The following is a 21,517-nucleotide window of genomic DNA, read 5'->3' on the forward strand; positions in this document are numbered from 1 at the left end:
CTCTACCTTTCACTACAGTGTATTGGAGGAAATGCTGAGAAGGTAGAAAGTACAGAGCCAGGTTTAAAAAAAAAATGTCTGAGTGTCTAGAGGAAAAAACTACTACATGGCTGTTTTAAAATATAGCATGTTAATAGAAAATTTAATGTAGAGTAAAGACAACAGAATGAGAGTCACTTCCATTGAAAACACAGATTATTGTTGCACCCCAGAAGTGGACCACCTTGCTTGCACCAGGGTCTGTGGCAGGTGGGGAGTGGAGGTGAGCAAGAACTGAGGTCCATCAGGAGAAGAGAAGGGGGAACTTGAACAAGAACCTGTAGTGCAGGCTCTGGGATATAACACTGTCTCTGGTTGTCTGATACTGGCCTTGGAGTGATTAGCAAGAGAGTTGGATAGTGGTCCAGTGAGAGTACAGTAAGGAAGTGGTTGGTGTGTGTGTGTGGGGGGGGGGGCGGGGGGGCTCTGGATTGCTTGGTTTGTGTTTGAAAAGCACACCTCCAAGAGAAGAATGCCTGCTAAGGAAGTGGGAGTAAGGGAGTGGTCTGGGGTGGTGGTGATGGACAGGGAGGCCTGGCGTGCTGCGATTCATGGGGTTGCAAAGAGTCGGACATGACTGAGCGACTGAACTGAACTGAACTGAACTAGGGTGGTGATAAGGAAGGTAAGAGGCCAAGGCAAAGTGATTGTTACTGGGTTGGCCAGAACAAGGAATGTCCAGCAATTGCCTGCATGGCAGATGTTAAAATAGATTTACAGAAGTTTGAAACATGGTTAATGCAGTGTCAAAGGTAAAAGGCATAAGCTTTCCCAAAAGCATACGTAATACAGGCAGTCAGCAGCAAGTGCCAAACACATTAAGAGGGAGGCAGTCTCATTTAAAATGAATTAGTTATTTCTGTATTTCAAGTGGGGATTTAGAGCATTTGCAGAGGCAAAAATGAAGTACTTTTATGAAGAATTACATAACACTTGGCTGAATGCACTTATTGACATGAATTTGTTCAGGTAATTGATTTTGTGCATTAATTATATGTGGTACATTTCCACCACATCACTTACAAATGAGAACATTCATTTAAATATCTGATTTACAGAAAAAATATATACAATCATATTGAGAGATTTTAATGACCCTAAAATAATTATTAACACAAATATTAAATGTGATGAGTATAGAATGCACAGTGAGGCAGAAGCCTGAGCTACATAACCCATCAGCATCCTTAGACACATATGCTTCATTCCTTTGGGAGCTGCTTATCAATCTTTTGGCAGTACTCATTTTTTCATACATTCTCCGAGCTTTCTCAGAATTCCAGTGCACAAGCTGATTGCCATCTGCTCCTACACCCACACAAAATTTCATTAGTGTCAGAGCTTGTTCCTTTCCCTAGGCTTGGCCCAAGAAAAACTCACACTTGTTCTTGGGTAATTGGCAGAAAAATCCGCTCAGCCTCGTGCAATCATATACAGTTTCTCCTCCTAAAGCCTCTAGGCCATCCTGGGTTTACCAGATGGACGTTTTTGGATTTCATGACCTACTTTTCAGGTGAGGCCAATACATGATTCAAACCTATGAAAGGGTAGTGGGACAAAAGAGTGTTAATTCTTTGACAGTCGCTACTTTGTCATGTTTTACCCCGGAGTACTCTCCTGGTCTTTTGATTTTTGTTTGTTTGAGGTAAGTTATATGGCCTTAAAGTCAAATCATGACTGTCCCATTAACTATTTTTTGCTTATCTCAGAGAAGGTCCCAACGTGCTAATCCAAGTCTGTGTGGAAGGCATAGAAACATCAATAACTGTACATAACTGTACATCAATAACTGTACATCAATAACTGAATGTTTGTGAAGACTAAAGAATGAAAAATAGGCAAGTCACTGAACATATGACAACACTGACAAATACTAAGCACTCAGAATTTAGTTACAATGGTTATTATTAAACAATCTTTAGATACTTTACACATTGTGCTTGGTTATTTTGCTTCATTTCAATATTACTCTGACAATAATGATTAAAAAAATACAAAGAAGGAAGCAGATAATCCTAAAAGGTCAGCATGGAAAAAAGAAAACATAATATATTTAAGATTTCTCCTTTCTAGAACAGCATAAAGAAAGAAAACAAATCCAGAGAAGCTGAAAATAATTGCTATTCCCTCAGGTATTTCAGTATTCTCAGAATTTCTTTTCTTTTCCTTTTTTTTTAGCAAAAAGGAACATTTCTCCTAGAATCCACTGCACACCCTTAGCACAATTGCACTTATGATACATAACTTTCTCTTTCCACAGTTAGAAGTTAGAATAGTTATTTCAGTGAAACATTTCGTCTTTTCACACAATTCTGATGTGATGTGTAAATGGCTTTGTGTATACTGATAACAAAATACTTCATTGTATGATATTAAAGGAAAATTATAAGATGCAGAACTATGTAGAGAACCTGACCCCTTATGAATGAATATTTTCTTTTAAAATTGCTATACATAGGAAAATGTCCTTAAAGAAACACTGAAAAATGCAACAATGGATTCCTTTGGAAAAGAGATTTGCAGTGTAGAGAACTGAAGCTCCCAAAGTACAGGTATATGTACACATGTGTTTATGGGTTTGTGGAAACTGAGAAAAACGCAATATACAGAGACAGTACACTGATATGGCAAGACAACTCACAACCCAAATTAATTCAAAAGGTATCCAGAATACAGAGTCAAGGAGACTAATAGGAAATTTAGCCTTCAAGGAATGTGCAAAAATCTTTCTGAGGCCTCTGGCCTTCCACATGGCAATAAAGAAGTGGGAGAGTATCTATGTCTCTGGAGAAAAGAAAAACCACATGGTAGTTATCTATACTACACCCATTTAACTATTGTGTGTTCTGTAATTATATAAATTCATGCCCATATATTTATGTCTTTCTGCCTGTAACCTTTAACTGCAGTATCCCTATTGACACTGGTAAAAACATTAGAATCATTATCCTTTCCTCATAGGCTTTCATGTCCTGAAATATTCTTTTTTTATCCAATGTTATTAAATCCTGTCTTTCTCTTAGACCCAGCTTAAGCCTTAATAACTGTCTAACCTTGAATATGAGCAAACAATTCTCTTTGGCTCTCTAAGCCTCAGAACTTTTTCTCTTTAAAATAAAGGGATTGAATTTGACACCTCTTAGTTCTAAAATTCCATAAGCTTATGTAAGTCCTAACCTCAGTCTCATAAATTTATCTCTTTTATTCATGCCCAGTATATAAAACTGTATTTCACTTTCTCTAGAAAATTTAGAAATGTTGAGATTAAGCTCCATACAAACTTGCCTAATTGGAAAATAATATGAAAAAGAAAAATATTTATAGCATCTTTTGCTAAATCAAAACATCACTTCCTTATTGTTTAATAAATGCTTGAAATATCCCTTAATAATTGTAGTCAATACACACACACAATTTTGTAGCAATAGCAGATACAATCCTTTCAAAGTAATTTTGGAAGGATTTCTAAAAATGAAAAAAAATTAAATGCCAGATCAAAAAAGTCAATCAAAATAAAAGGTACGTGTACTAACATCCAATGTTAGATTGCACATGCATGGGTTCAGTACCATGTGATCATAAGTACCATATGCTCACATGTACTATACGCTCACAAGTACACACATGCTCCCATGTACCATATGCTCATTTGTGCCATATTAGATATTTCAATTTATATCTGCTATAAATTTCTTCCACTGGCATTTCTTTCTATTTGTAAGTCTAGGTAAGAAATATCTCTACATTTAAGCACCAGAAAATTCAGTCTTGATTATGTTACAAAATTATAAGTTAATATTGATTTTCTCAATAGTAGTAATTCAGCAGAAGGGGTAGCAATATCTGTTTAATTCACTCTGTAAGTATTTTATTATTGGGAAACATTTCCTGAAATGAATATTAGAACCTATCAATTCTTCTGGGCTGATTTCAAATATCCACAGTAGACTCGCTTTTATTGCTTGAGAGAAAATTACCATACCCAAGATTACAGAAGATACAAAACTTGGTAATGTGAAAGAAAAGCCAATGAATTTTTCAGGGTTACTGCTCAACTTCAAGATAGCAGTGGGTGATGTCAATCAAATATTATATAAATTTATGCTCAAAATTTTATATTTAGAGCATCTCATTGGTAAAGAATGCTAGAAAAAACTTATTTATGCACATAGAATAAGCACCTTCATGCAAAATACGTAAATGAACAAAAAAACTCCAGGCTGCATGTTTCTGAATATTTAAAACTCCATTAAATGTGGCCAATGTTTGTTAGAAGACATCAAAAATAAGGAAATAGAAGAAATAGGGAGAGCTTGGTAAAAGAGTATAAACTTCAGCTCTGTGATGAATAAGGTCTGGAAATCTAATGTAAAACATAGTATTTATAGTTGATAACACTTTATTTATAATTGACATTTGCTAAGCAAGTACAGTTTTAAAAAGCAAGTATGTAGGATGCGTATGTGAGTGCTCAGTCATGTTTGACTCTTTACAACACCATGGGCTGTAGCCCGCGAAACTCCTCTCTCCATAGGATTCACCAGGCAAGAATACTGGAGCAGGTTGCCATTTCCTTCTCCAGAGGATCTTCCTGACCCAGAGATTGAACTTGCATCTCCTGCATTGGCAGGTGGGTTCTTTTACCACTGAGCCATCTGGGAAACCATGTAAGATGATGAATGTATTAGTTAACTAGATGAGGGGATGATTTCATAATGTATATGTGAATCACCATGATGTACTAAATATCTTATAAATTATATGTCAGTTATACCTTCATAAGCTTAAAGTTTTGGAAAAGTCAAAAGAAAAGTATCAGGCACTAGGATATTTTATTTAGAGATGTCACTCTTACATATTACACTGAACCTTCTTCATATATTAAAACGTATTTTGAATAAATTTATAACACAAAAATCACTAAACTGAATTGTCAGTGTAATAAAATAATATATTTCTATTTTTAAAAAGATGGAGTTGGACTTCCCTGGTAGTCCAGTGGTTAAGAATCCACCCCAGTGCAGGGGACACTGGTTCATTCTCTAGTTCAGGAAGATTCCACATTCAACAGAGCAACTGAGCTTGTGAGCCGCAGCTGCTGAGTCCACACACCTAGAACCCAAGCTCTGCAACAAGAGAAGCCACCACGAGAAGAAGCCCAAGTGCCAAAATGAAGAGTAAGCCCCATGCACCGCAGCTAGGAAAACCCACGTGCAGCATCGATGATATCTAGATAAAAAGAAGATGGTGTCAAGCAACTACAATGAGAAACCTGCACCCCACAGCTAGAAAGTAGACCCTGCTCACCACCACTAAAGAAATCTGGCATGCAGCAACAAAGACCCAGTACAGCCACAAATAAACAAATAAATAAATAATAAGAAGAAGGTGTCTTGAAGAAGAATCAACCTTGAGAGATTTACATGTATATGAATTATGCAAACTCAGCAGGATTACAAAGTTCCTTCCTAAATATTCTATTTTGGACATTACAGCATATTTCAGTGTGAAAAATGTACTTCAATCAGTGTGAATTTGGGATAATTAAAAGAGATCATCAGAAATTTTTTTGAAAAGGAAAACAAAGGAACTAAACACAGATCTACTCATTATTTCAGTGGTATCTTATGATCCCAAGTATAATGTATTGTAGATAAACCTCTTGTTTAAAGCAATAAAATGGAGAGGATTCTGTGAAGAAGGTAGATTAGGAAACACTAGGAATCTGTTTTCACACCTATACAACAATTACACTGACAAAAACTTTTTGATGTAACTTTTTGATGGAACTCTGGAGTCTATTGAAGGCTTGTAGCTACCAGGGGGAAGACCTGGATGGTAAATTGAAATTACTTTTAGTCAATCAAATTCAGCTTATAACATAGTAGCAGCTCCTCATCCTCCATCTCCAGACCCACAGCATGCTGCAATGCATACATTCTAGGAGCAGCTTGACACAGCTTGTGTCAGCCAAGGTGGGCAAAAAGGAACTTGAGCTCCAAATATCAAAGATCATGTTGTTTCATTTTGTTTATCGCTTCGAACCCACAGAATGTGAGAAAATATTTGCAAATTATGCGAATTGACAAGGGATTAATCTCTGAAATTTATAAAAAAAGTTCATGCAGCTCAATATAGTAACAACAGCAACAACAACAAACCCCAGAAACAAACCAATCAAAAAATTGGCAGAAGACCTAAAAAAAAAGACATTTCCCTGAAGATATACAGATTGTCAAAAAGCACATGAAAAGATGCTCAACACCACTAATTATTAGAGAAATGCAAATCAAAGCAATAATGAAATATCACCTCACACCAGCCAGAATGACATCACCAAAAAGTGGACAAATAATAAATGCTGGAGAGGGTATGGAGAAAAAGGGACCCTCCAACATTATGGGTGGGAATGTGAATCGGTACAACCACTATGGAGGACAGTATGGAGATTTTTTTAAAACCTGAAATAGATCTACCGTATGATCCAGCTTTCCCACTCCTGGGCATATATCCAGAGAAAACCATGAGAAAACATGATACTAATGAGTTTATTTACAAAACGGAGTAAGACTCACAGACTTAGAAAACAAACTTATGGTTACCAAACAGGAAGCATTCAGGGCAGGGATGGATAAAATGGGAGTTTGGGGTTGACATATACATACTACTATAATGTATTTAAAATTGATAATTAGCAAAGACCTATTGTATAGCATAGGGAACTCCACTCAATATTCTGTAATAAATGGGAAAAGAGAAAAAAGATATGAAAAATATAAAAGATCTGTGTTGTAATCAGTGGTTTTTGCTTCTGATCTTAGAAGTTCAGAAAAAAAGCTGGAAGTCATTACTCTTGTAACTCCCTGGCCATTTCACTCTGGTTGAAATGACCTCCGGGAGTTTTAAAGGGCTAGTGCCTATTTTTCCTCCTTAATTTTTATCTTTTTTTCTTCTCTCTGAAGGTAGACTTTAAAGACTGTTGTTGCACTGAACAGCAACCACATTTATAAAGATATTAGAAAGTGATTCCACATTCCCAGAAAAAAGCACAGAACCCAGAAAAGGCTTGAGAAATTTATCCCTTAGGTGGATCCTTGGCACAGAGATTGCCTACAATTAAAAACAACAAATAACAGAAAACCCTGATGATGAGGTAGAATCTGATTTCTTTTTTTTTTTTCCATTTTATTCTCTAAGTCTAGAATGTTATTTTTTTACAATTAAAATCAACAACATGAAAACATCCTGATGATGAGGACATAGAGAATCATGATTATCTAGAATGGTTATAGTTACACTATTAAATGTTAATATTAAGTTTCAGTGAGGAGGGCATGGCAACCCACTCCAGTATACTTATCTGGAGAATCCCATGGAGAGAGAAGCCTGGCAAGCTGTGGTCCACAGGGTCCCACAGAGTCAGACACAGCTGAAGCGACTTAGCACACATGCATGCTAGGTTAGGAAAAAATCCAAGGATAATACTTTGGTACCTGTGCAGTTTTTTGCTTTTGTTTCATGTGATAGGCATATTTAGTTCCATGTACTACTTTTCCTGGTCCTTCCTCCTGCAAATACTAATCAATTCTGAGAAGAACTGGTTATACTGAAAAGTTATTTACTTCAGGCAAATTGTCCAACAAGCAAAATAGACAATGATTTTTAAGCTGATATTCCTTTACACTTCATTGGTTAGGTGGGAATCTAGTAATTCCAATAAGATGATATGGGCTAAAAATGTAATATGCAACTGCCAATTGCTTTATCTTAATATATAGATCCATAGGTACACTCAGCTGATAGGCTTGGTAGGTGTATATTTTCCTCCATACACATTCATAAGATATTTTTGCGCTATTAATATCCTCTGTTTTTCATCTGACCCTTTCAAAATTCAATTCAGTATTCAACCCAATATGATTTGGATTTTCCACTCATGTACACATGTATCCCCCTATGCATCATTCTATCACATATGGCATTACATAAAATAGAATTATTAAGTTACTTGTCTCTAATATTAGATACTTCTTAAGAATGAAGAGTATGTAATTTTTAATTTAAATTCTCAAAACACAGTATGGTGCTTGCAAAATAAAACAGTAATTTCTTAATAAATATTTGATGAACAAATAAATGGTTTCCCAGAATGATGGCTGGTTCCACTAATGAAGTGAAATATGTAGCCTTACTCCTACTCAATTATAAATGTAAGCCCTCAAAATCTCAACTGAATATTTGAAGCAAATCTAGAAACTTATTATTCATTTTAAACATACATATAGCATCATTCAACAAATCTGTTAAGTCAATACATGCTAGATAAAATTGATAATTTTTGGCATTACAAGTATGAGTACTATATAGACCCTATCCTTCGAGGTCTTAAAGATTAGTAGGAGAAAAAAACAACATTAAAATAACATGTAGGAAATATGCTAGAATCTGCATGTTGTGGAGTTTTGTAAAAGGAAGGAGTGCTATCAATACACTTTGGGAGGTGACTACACTAGAATGAATCCAAGAAAACTTCATGGAGAAGATATTGTTTGAACTAGATGTACAAATACGAGGTAGGAGGGTACTTGAGGAATGTGGATAAGACCATCTATTCCAAGGTAGCAAACAATGAAAACAATAAATTTTATTATAGCTGACATGGTGGATTCGAGGGGTCACAGGGAGAAATTGAAGATGAAGAGGAGAGCAGAGTCAAATAGAATCTTGTTTGTGAAGGTAGAAATGTGAATATACTTTAGGAAATAATTCAAGCCATTAAAGATATTTAATCATAGAACTAATGATTGAGAGAGACTCCTTAAAAAAAAAGAGAAAAGATTATAAAATGAACAGATATTAATTAAAAGATTACATCAATAGTTTAGATCAGTTCAGTTCAGTCGCTCAGTTGTGTCTGAATCTTTGTGACCCCATGAATCGCAGCACGCCAGGCCTCCCTATCCATCACCAACTCCCAGAGTTTACCCAAACTCATGTCCATCGAGTTGGTGATGCCATCCAGCCATCTCACCCTCTCTCATCCCCTTCTCCTCATGCCCTCAATCCCTCCCAGCGTCAGAGTCTTTTCCAATAAGTCAACTCTTCGCATGAGGTGGCCAAAGTATTAGAGTTTCAGCTTTAGCATTAGTCCTTCCAATGAACACCCAGGACTGATCTCCTTTAGAATGGACTGGTTGGATCTCCTTGCAGTCCAAGGGACTCTCAAGAGTCTTCTCCAATACCACAGTTCAAAAGCATCAATTCTTTGTCACTCAGCTTTCTTTACAGTCCAACTCTCACATCCATACATGACCCCTGGAAAAACCATAGCCTTGACTAGATGGACCTTTGTTGGCAAAGTAATGTCTCTGCTTTTGAATATGCTATCTAGGTTGGTCATAACTTTCCTTCCAAGGAGTAAGCATCTTTTAATTTCATGGCTGCAATCAACATCTGCAGTGATTTTGGAGCTCCCCAAAATAAAGTCTGACACTGTTTTCACATCTATTGGCCATGAAGTGATGGGACCAGATTCCATGATCTTAGTTTTCTAAGGTTGAGGTTTAAGCCAACTTTTGTACTCTCCTCTTACACTTTCATCAAGAGGCTTTTTAGTTCCTCTTCACTTTCTGCCATAAAGGTGGTGTCATCTGAATATCTGAGGTTACTGATATTTCTCCTGGCAATCTTGATTCCAGCCTGTGCTTCTTCCAGCCCAGCGTTTCTCATGATGCACTCTGCATATAAGTTAAATAAGCAGGATTACAATATACAGTGTTGACATACTCCTTTTTCTATTTGAAACTAGTCTGTTGTTCCATGTCCAGTTCTAACTGTTGCTTCCTGACCTGCATATAGGTTTCTCAAGAGGCAGGTCAGGTGGTCTGTATTCCCATCTCTTTCAGAATTTTCCACAGTTTATTGTGATCCACACAGTCAAAAGCATTGGCATAGTCAATAAAGCAGAAATAGATGTTTTTCTGGAACTCTCTTGCTTTTTCCATGATCCAGCAGATGTTGGCAATTTGATCTCTGGTTCCTCTGCCTTTTCTAAAACCAGCTTGAACATCTGGAAGTTCACGGTTCATGTATTGCTGAAGCCTGGATTGGAGAATTTTGAGCATTACTTTACTAGCATGTGAGATGAGTGCAATTGTGCGGTAGTTTGAGCATTCTTTGGCATTGCCTTTCTTTGGGATTGGAATGAAAATGGACCTTTTCCAATCCTGTGGTTACCGCTGAGTTTTCCAAATTTGCTGGCATATTAAGTGCAGCACTTTCACAGCATCATCTTTCAGGATTTGAAATAGCTTGACTGGAATTCTATCACCTCCACTAGTTTTGTTTGTAGTGAAGCTTTCTAAGGCCCACTTGACTTCACATTCCAGGATGTCTGGCTCTAGGTGAGTGATCACATCATCGTGATTTTCCGGGTCATGAAGTTCTCTTTTGTACAGTTCTTCTGTGTATTCTTGCCACCTCTTCTTAATATCTTCTGTTTCTGTTAGATCCATACCATTTCTGTCCTTTATTGAGCCCATATTTCCCTAGTATCTCTAATTTTCTTGAAATGTTCCCCTGGTATCTCTAATTTTCTTCAGGAGGTCTCTAGTCTTTCCCAGTCTGTTGTTTTCTTCTCTTTCTTTGCATTGAGCACTGAGGAAGGCTTTTTTATCTCTCCTCGCTATTCTTTGGAACTCTGCATTCAGATGCTCATATCTTTCCTTTTTTCCTTTGCTTTTTGCTTCTCTTCTTTTCACAGCTATTTGTAAGGCCTCCTCAGACAGCCATTTTGCTTTTTTGCATTTCTTTTCCATGGGGATGGTCTAGATATCTGTCGCCTGTCCGATGTCATGAACCTCCATCCATAGTTCATCAGGCAGTCTGTCTATCAGACCTAGTCCCTTAAACCTGTTTCTCACTTCCACTATATAATCATAAGGGATTTGATTTAGGTCATACCTGAATGGTCTAGTGGTTTTCCCTACTTTCTTCAATTCAAGTCTGAATTTGGCAATAAGGATCTGAGCCACAGTCAGCTCCTGGTCTTGTTTTTGCTGACTGTATAGAGCTTCTCCATCTTTGGCTGCATAGAATATAATCAATCTGATTTTGGTGTTGACCATCTGGTGATGTCCATGTGTAGAGTCTTGTCTTGTGTTGTTGGAAGAGGGTGTTTGCTATGACCAGTGTGTTCTCTTGGCAAAACTCTATTAGCCTTTACCCTGCTTCATTCTTTACTCCAAGGCCAAATTTGCCTGTTACTCTAGGTGTTTCTTGACTTCCTACTTTTGCATTCCAGTCCCCTATAATGAAAAGGACATCTTTTTTGGGTGTTAGTTCTAAAAGTTCTTGTAGGTCTTCATAGAACCGTTCAACTTCAGCTTCTTCAGCATTACTGCTGTGGCATAGACTTGGATTACCGTGATATTGAATGGTTTGCCTTAGAAATGAACAGAGATCATTCTGTCGTTTTTGAGATTGCATCCAAGTACTGCATTTCAGACTCTTTTGTTGACCATGATGGCTACTCCATTTCTTCTGAGGGATTCCTGCCCACAGTAGTAGATATAATGGTCATCTGAGTTAAATTCACCCATTCCAGTCCATTTTAGTTCACTGATTCCTAGAGTGTCGATGTTCACTCTTGCCATCTCCTGTTTAACCACTTCCAATTTGCCTTGATTCATGGACCTAACATTGCAGGTTCCTATGCAATATTGCTCTTTATAGCATTGGACTTTTCTTCTATCACCAGTCACATCCACAACTGGGTATTGTTTTTGTTTTGGCTCCATCCCTTCATTCTCTCTGGTATTATTTCTCCACTGATCTCCAGTAGCATATTGGGCCCTTACCAACCTGGGGAGTTCCTCTTTCAGTATCCTATCATTTTGCCTTTTCATACTGTTCATGGGGTTCTCAAGGCAAGAATACTCAAGTAGTTTGCCATTCCCTTCTCCAGTGGACCACATTCTGGCAGACCTCTCCACCATGACCTGTCCGTCTTGGGTGGCCCCACACAGCGTGGCTTAGTTTCATTGAGTTAGACAAGGCTGTGGTCCATGTGATCAGATTGGCTGTTTTTCTGTGATTATGGTTTCAGTGTGTCTGTCTTCTGATGCCCTCTCACAACACCTACTGTCTTACTTGGGTTTCTCTTACCTTGGATGTTATAGACTTTATTTAAGGACCATGATAGGATCTTTGGGAAGAGAACGATTAAGAGTGTTCAGTGAACAGAACATGAATACCAAATATAGGTATGAGAATAAGGGAATAAATAATGTAGTATTAAATTTAAAAAGTTAACTTGGATGGCTGGATGAATAGTGGGATCATTAACTGAAATAGAAAATAATAAGAGAAAAGATAGTAACAGTTTATTGTAATACAGGGGTGAGGTAAGTGAAAAGTTTGGTTGGTGGTATAAATTTTTAGATTCCTGGTAGAATAAGAATAACTTTCTATAAACTCTGGGATAAACATATCTGTTACTGGAGAGATATTCAAGATAAAGATACATACTTTGGATTTAACTATATAATAAAAAAAAATTATATTAAAGCTTTGGATGCTAACCAACATGACCATATGGTTTGTTCTGGGTAACTCTGGTATAAATTGTAATACTTCACCCTTTCACATTCAAAAGAGTCCTAAATTGAATGATAAATTTTAGTCCAACTCTAAGGTATACCTCACTAGAGTTTTAGAAAAAAGAATAAGACCTTGAATGGTTATAGAGGCTTTAACAAGCTGTTCTAAGACACTTTGAGAGCTAATTAATATTTGCAAATGGAATAAATTTTAAAATAAACCATAATGTCTGTTTCAATAGTGTGATTTATTTAGAGCTATGCATATATTGTGATTTCTGCTTCTGACCAAGACTAGATAACTGGCACTGCATTTTCTCTGCCTCTAAAGCAACTATAAATGGAAAAAAATAGTTGAGTCAACTCTTTCAGAAAGCAGGCAGGCTATGACTGCCATTCTTAAGAATAAGACAAAAAAAGATAAACTTCATGATCACCCAAGATCACTCTGGTATCTTTGCTAATAGCAGTTTTTTCTAGAGAGCAGTGAATAGGAGCCAACATGAAGCAGTGGTTTCACTGAGATAAGAAGGTAGATATCAGAGTGCCAAGTGAGTTTAGAAACTGCAATGTGTTGGGGGTTGTAACTGAGACCTGGAAACTTCTCACTGGGGCAGGGTGGGAGTTAATTTAGCATTTTGTGGATGAGGATTAACAAGGAGTTCTTGGCCAAGGGCTGATTTGCACATCCCAGAGCCTTCTTGAGGCTTCAGTTCAGTTCAGTTCAGTTGCTCAGTCGTGTCCGACTCTTTGTGACCCCATGAACTGCAGCACGCCAGGCCTCCCTGTCCATCACCAACTTCCGGAGTTCACCCAGACTCATATCCATCGAGTCAGTGATGCCATCCAGCCATCTCATTCTCTGTCGTCCCCTTCTCCTCCTGCCCCCAATCCCTCCCAGCATCAAGGTCTTTTCCAATGAGTCAACTTTTTGCATGAGGTGGCCAGAGTACTGGAGTTTCAGCTTTAGCATCATTCCTTCCAAGGAAATGCCAGGGCTGATCTCCTTCAGAATGGACTGGTTGGATCTCCTTGCAGTCCAAGGGACTCTCAAGAGTCTTTTCCAAAACCAAGGTTCAAAAGCATCAATTCTTTGATGCTCAGCTTTCTTCACAGTCCATCCAACTCTCATATCCATACACGACTACTGGAAAAACCATAGCCTTAGAAGGTGTCTATTACAGGTCTGAAAGCTACCAGTAGAATTCACTAGTGAGAGACAATTTGATTTCCAGCCCAGCTAGGGCTAAGAGACCTAAGTGCCAAGAGCATTCAGTGGAGACCCTAGAAAGGCCAAGTGTTAAGAGTAGGGATCATGCTGTATGGTGATGGATTGTTGTTGTTTAGTTGCTAAGACATGTCCTACAATTTGGGGAACCTTATGGACTGTAGCCTGCCAAAAGGCTCCTCTGTCCATGTGATTTCCAAGAAAGAATAGTGGAGGGGGTTGCCATTTCCTTCTTCAGGTGATCCTCCTAACCCAAGGATCAAATGTGTGTTTCCTGTTGTGGCAGGCAGATTCTTCACCACTGAGCCACCAGGGAAACCCTAAGGTGAGGGATACACTCTAAGAAATTCAAAATAAAAATACACCTACTTTAACAAAGAGTAGGCTAACAAAGATTCGTCTAGTTTAAGCTACGGTTTCTGCTGTATGGATGTGAGAGTTGGATCATAAAGAAGGCTGAGTGCTAAAGAATTAATGCTTTTGAACTGTGGTGCTGGAGAAGACTTGTGAGAGTCCCTTGGACTGCAAGGAGATCAATCTAGTCAATCCTAAAGGAAATTAGTCCTAAATATTCATTGGAAGGACTGAAGCTGAAGCTAAAACTCCAATACTTTGGCCACCTGATACGAAGAACCAACTCATTGGAAAAGACCCTGATGCTGGAAAAGATTGAGGGCAGGAGGAGAAGGGGGCAACAGATGATGAGATGGTTGGATGGCAGCATTGACTCAATGGACATGAGTTTGAGCAAACTCTGGGAGACAGTAAAGGACAGTTAAGTCTGGTTGCAAAGAGTTGGACAGGAACTGAGAAAAACAACAAAAGATAAAACTAAACATAGCAAGAACAAGAGGATCTGTCAATAAATTAACTACCTGCCAGAATATAATTCAATACTACTTGCAGAATAACCTAATCCAGACTCCCTACAATGGACTACACAATGTCCAGTGTATAATCAGATTGCTAGACATGAAAAGAAATGGGAAAATGGGACTCACATTCAAGAAAAATGTGGTCAGTGGAACTGGACTTCAGGATGACCCAAATATTAGAACTGAGTATTAAGGATCCTAAAGTTTTAGCCTCTTTGGACATTGTAATTTTCAGTGCCATCCGGATATGGGTGCTTAACACTAAGATAATGGTAATTAATTAAATGTACTTACTGAGTTTGCAATATGTCAAGTATTATGCAAAGATTTATAAATGCTATGCATTATCTCTGTGAATCCTTGTAAAATCCCTTATATGCTAGGCAAAATTTGCCCTTTATTACAAGGAGAAAAATCTGAAGTTTACAGAGGTTAGGAGAAGCATCTAATTCTGTTTTATAAGTTATTAGGCACCTAACATGTAAGTATTCACACTTTTGAGGTAAAATTATATATCTGACAAAGAACATTCCAGACAGGTATATGATGCTATGCAAAATCCATCATTAGAATCGTTGATGGTTGAATAAATTCATTAATTCATTAAATGACACCAAGTCTGTCTCTGTATGAAAATAAATTTCTGAAGTAGAAGAATCACTCAAATACTGAAGCAAGTTGCTTGCATCGTGAGCCATACAACTGTCATAAGCAGAGATTAAACAAGATCATTATGTTTACTGAAAGTAAAAGAAAATATGGTTGTGAGGGCAATGAAGTGCATGATAGCTATAATTAATACTGGAAATAAATGTAATTTATTATTATTAAAATGCTTTAAACCTCACTAGTCAAAAACATCAATTGTTGGGTGAAAAAATGCCAGAGAACAAAAGAAATAAATTCCTGTGGATCAAAAGATAAAGACTAGATCAGACCTACAAATACTTAGCTGTCCAAAGTATCTTTAGTAAGGAGAAGGTTATTAACACATATGATGAATATATGAATATTTCCTCATTCAGTTTTCCTTTGTGAAGTTCCTAGAATGAGTTATCTCCCATGTGTGGTAGTCGCTTAATCATGTCCGACTCTGCGACACCATGGACTGTAGCCCACCAGGCTCCTCTGTCCTTGTAATTCTCCAGGCAAGAATACTGGAGTGGGTTGCCATTCCCTACTCCAAGTTATTTCCTATAAACTTTGGGAAATAAGCTAACTTGGCAGCCACTGACTTAGGACAAGTTTTTGAATTTATCTTTTCTAGTGGGCAGAAGTGGTCATGTCTATAGTATTAAGCTCATAAGTTTAAAAATACACCAGGGGGATGTCCCTGGTATTCCAGTGGCTAAGACTTCATGTTTGCAATACAGGGGACCAGGGTTCAAACCATGGTTGGGGAATTATTTTCCACATGCCACAATTAAGAGTTCAAAGGCCACAACTAAAGATCCTGTGTGCCACCACTAAGACACAACACAAATAAATAAGTACTTTAAAAATACACCAGGGATGTGTTCAAACTCTCGTATTTCTGCTCTTGATGTACTGATTTCCAAAGACTTCAGTGGTATGTGAGCTGAGTGGGCAGGTAGACAAAGAGGAAGGATCTGAACCACAACTCTTCCCACCTCCCAGAGTTTACAACTTTACTTTTCATATGACCCTACACTTCTTTCAAGGGAAGCTTTTAAAGCACTATTTCAAGTGTATTTTCTGCCCAAAGTCTTTTTTTTTTCTTTTTTTCGGTCCAGATAGATAATTTTCTTGTCATGAGAACATAATTATCTCTAAACCTAACTATTCTGACAGTTAACTAATGGAATGCTTGCTATTTGTAAAATCGAGTGCTAAGTGCTTTCATACATTACCCAATAAAGCGCTTACAATACTGTGTCATTTAAGGATAAGGAGCCTTGGAGAGGTTATATTAGTTACCCTGGGACTCAAGCTAGTTAGTGGTATGACAAAATTAGATCTTCAGTTTAAATCCAAACCCCATGTTTCTGATAGTTACTCCTTTCAACCATAAGTCTTTTTCTTACAGAAGTGAATTTGTAACATTAAGATCTATGAGCATACATTTCTTTTAACATATAAAAATAGCTAAATGAAATAAACATCAAGCATGCCTTTTGAATAAGGTTTGTCAAATAATACGTTATTTGAATAAGTAATATTTTGTAACTTTTGATGTTTGATGTGGAAAAAATAAAATATTCAGTAGTCTTATTATTATTTTTTACAATCAAAGTGGTATTGCTTTATTTTCATAGATCCTCCTCAAGCAGATACTATTTTCAGCCAACACGCTCAAGCTGTATTTAAAAATAAAACATTTTTCAATGCAGCACTATTGAAGGCCAGTTGACTAATGATTGAAAATGCCCGGAGGCAAATAAATAATCTAAAATCATTATGAAAATAATCTATGACTCCAGCAATATGCATATCTGAAATAGGATAAAAGCAACAAGATTTCTTCCCCTTGCATTTTTCCAAGATACCATGTTTTAGGCTTTCCTGAGGCATATTGTCATGAATTTTTTAATCATTCTGTAACTTGCTATTATCTTTTTAAAAATAACTGCAAATATGAAGTGAATTAAATAATTGCTCAATTGTGTTTTAAATGGTTAAGAAGAACAATTATTGTATTACTAAAATATCATTAAAATACCAAAATACATAGTAAATTTGGGGGTAATTTAGCAACATAAAAATGAGAGCAGCATTTTAAAGATGTATTTCTAGTCTTAAAGAAGTATTTTACATTCATTTCATTTCTACTTAACTTAAACAATTATTTTCTTTCCAGTTCTTCACACAGTTAAATTTGACTCCATATTTATATGATCATCTTCTGAGTATTTCCTGAAATTGGATTTCTGGATCAAAAAGTGAAATATTTCAGTATAAGATGGCATTTTCTATTATTTATCATCAGTGCAGAATCTGGCAATATCTTCAATTACCTTCCCAATAAAATTTTTTTCTCAATGTCTTAATATACTTCTGTAGGACTTTGTCTAAAGAGGATGAAAAATATAGGAGGTCCTTAAAAAAACTAAAAATAGAACTATCATATGATCCAGCAATCCCACCCCTGGGCATATACCCAGATAAAACCATAATTCAAAAAGATACATGCACCTCAATGTTCTCTGCAGCACTATTTACAATAGCCAAAACATGGAAGCAACCATGTCCATTGGCAGAGGAATGGACAAAAATGATGTGGTACAGACATACAATGGAACATTACTCAGTCATAAAAAAGAATGAAATAATGCCATTCACAGCAACATGGATGAATCTGAAAGACTATTATACTAAGCGAAGTAAGTCAGACAGAGAAAGATGAATACCATATATCACTCATATGTGGAATCTAATACAGATTAACTTATTTATGAAACAGAGACTGGCAGACTTTGAAAATAAACTTATGGTTACCAAAGGGGAAAGGAGGGGGAGAGATCAGTTAGGATTTGGGGATTAACATATATACACTCCTACATATAAGAGAACCTACTGTAAAGCATAGGGAGCTCAACTCAATAATCTATAATAAGCTATATGGGAAAAGAATCCAAAAAAGAATAGATACGTGTATATGTATAACTGAATCACTTTGGTGTACACCTGGAAGAACTACACATTGTAAATCAACAATACTCCAATATAAAATAAAAATTAAATTAAAAAAAGATGAATGCATTCCAAAATCACTTAAAAAAATAAAAAGAAAAAAAAATAAAAAAGGACAGAAAGGGCAACTCTTGGAGCACTTAATCACTCTTAGATCTTTTCACATAACAAATATAAAAAATGAAGTGAAAGTCAAATGGGAAAACATACTGAGGGAGTCAACAAAACATGGCTGGTATGCTTCGCTGAAACTGTAGTTATTGGTTGCCTGGGCAGAACCATTTTACTGGCAGGGATTACTGCTACAAGTTACCTACATAAAGCTTGATAAAAGGAGTACAACTTGATCGATAGGTGTTGCTCCCAATACACATCCCATGGTGCATCCAGTCCCCTCAGGGTGCCATAACAAAATACCATACTGGGTGGCTTAAACAAAATAACTATTTTTACACAGGCCTGGAGGCTGGAAAGTCCAGAATCAAGTCTGGCAACATTAAGTTTTTGGTAATATAAGTTCTCTCTTCCTGGATGGCAAATGGATTTTTGCTGTTGCTGCTGCTGTGTGTTTTATTGTTTCTTTCTTTTTTTTTTTTTTTTTAATTCACATGGCTTTTTCTTAGCTCCTGCACTTATTGCACCATGATGGCTCCACTCTCATGATCTCATCTAACACAAATTGTTAATACCTCCCCTAAACCCCATATGCAAACATCACATTGAGGAACAGGGTTTCAACATACAAATTTGAGGGGATACAACATTCAGTCCCTAACAAGGACTCCCTGAAATTTCAAAGCAGATACTGTGTTGATGACAGAGATTATGTGTTACAAACTCCAGTAGTTCCTGTGCCATGGAAACCAGAGATACCAATGCAAATGCGTGGGGTGGGATGGGGGGTGGGGGGGGGGGGGGGGGGGTAGTGACAGGAAAACCTGAAGTCTACCACCTTTGGCAACTCTCACATTGACTTTTTTAGGTAAAAGGAATCAGCAGAAATACTAAGTTAATAAATTACATTAATAAAGTATTTTAGACAGTCCTGCTTGTCTTTTGAAACACATATGCTTCAAACCAGAAACTGTGCATGCATGCTCAGTGATCTCCTACTCTTTGCAACCCCATGGACTATAGCCTGCTAGGCTCCACTGTTCATGGAATTTTCCAGCCAAGAATACTGGAGCAGGTTGCCATTTCCTAATCCAGGGTATCTTCCTGACCCAGGGATCCAATCTGAGTCTCCTGTATCTCCTCTATTGGCAGGCGGTCTTTACCATTAAGCCACATGGGAAGCCCTCAAGTCACAAAATAGTGTTCATCTATTATCTTCTCATTTTATTTTTAAAAGAGTCTTTTCTTTATTATTTACCATAATATCACTATAAAAATGCACCTAATCAGGGCCCAGTCTTCCTCCTGGTATCCCTTCTCTACACATCAGCAGGAGACCACTGCAGCCACTCAGCCTGGGGCCCATCTATCTTTTACCTTAACACCAATACTGCTAACTCCCAGCCACTAAGTACTGGGAGCAGAAATCTTTCATTTTAGCAAGTTTTGAGTGACTGTTCTGACACGGGCTTATAAACTGGCAGTTGAAAACTCCAAAAAAATATTTCTCTTATAGTAGAAAAATATCAAAATTCATAGACTCTATTATTTATGTGTTTGTTTATTGTGCCAAAGTAATATTTATGCTATGCAAAAATCCACTTTGAACACTCACCTTGCCATAAATGTAAAAACTTTAATTTTGCATGCTTTTATACTAGAAAAGAATATTATATGTGGAAATATTACACATACATCATAATATAAAGGCACCAATGTAACAATTAGCATGCATTGACAAGATAAATTATCAGTAAAATCCAATTCCTATTTAGAAACGTTTTCTATATTTATCAAAGACATTTTTAAAAGCATTTTAAAAATATATATTTTTAAAAGCAATTTTAGGTTTGCAATAAAATTAAAGTTTTCATTAAAACTTTTTTCATTTAAAATTAGAGTTTATAAAATAGTAAAGCCAAAGGCTAGGATGCAAAATCTTCTTTGCAATCTGAAAATTTCAATAAAAGACCTTATTATTCAAATATAGGTTGAATACTTAACTAAAGATACTTGACATCAATATAATATTATAGACAGATATTTTAATTTAAGAAAAGAAGCATGATTTCTGTTTCATAAATAAAATAAACATGTTTACTAGGGTGGCTCTAGTGATAAAGAATCCACCTGCCAAAGCAGGAGACTCAGGAGACTCAGGAGACGCAGATTCAATCCCTTGGTTGGGAAAATCTTGTGGAGCAGATGACAACCTGCAGGAGAATTCTATGGGCAGAGGAGACTGGTGGGCTACAGTCCATGGGGTTGCAAAGACTTGGACATGACTGGGTGCACACGCATACACAATCAAAACAGGAAGGTTCTTTATACTATTTTCAACATGTGTATACCTCAATAGATTATCTTCATTATCTAAAATATTCATGCTTTGATAATTGACAACTTTTCTTAGATGCATACTAAGTATTAGAAATTACTATTTTAAGTCTTTGGCTGTTACTTCCTCTTGTGAATTTCTCTGGTAATTTCAAATCTGACATTAGGAAAAGAAGATATTTTTAAGATGATGCTAAATGAACCAATGCTAAGCATAATCTTCAAAAAATTTATGGATGCCAGACTCACATTGTTGTGAATGTACTTGTCACTTCACCAGTTTATCAGTAAATTTCTCTTTGAGTAACAAAAAAATTGAGACAGTTGTCACATAAGAATAAGTGAGTTACTGATATATATATATATATATATGGGGTTATAAACTATAGTATAGAAAATCAAGTTAGAAAAATGTAACATTTCTCTATTTTCTATAAATTCTCTGTTTTGGTAATCTCCAGGTCCTTGGAAAATTCAACCAGTTTCTTTTATGAAGCACACCCACACTCATACCCACTAAGTCTTGTCAAGATTCTAGAATCTCAAAGAATACCAAGTCATTGAGAAGGAACCATTTTTTTCTTAGTCATCCATGCACATATATCTCCAGGGTACAACAGAGAAATACTGGTCCAAATTTTATTGGTGTCTTTTAGAATCCAGCAGCTCAGAAA

This window comes from Ovis aries, chromosome 25 (assembly GCF_016772045.2).
Source record: "Ovis aries strain OAR_USU_Benz2616 breed Rambouillet chromosome 25, ARS-UI_Ramb_v3.0, whole genome shotgun sequence".
Classification (NCBI taxonomy): Eukaryota; Metazoa; Chordata; class Mammalia; order Artiodactyla; family Bovidae; genus Ovis; species Ovis aries.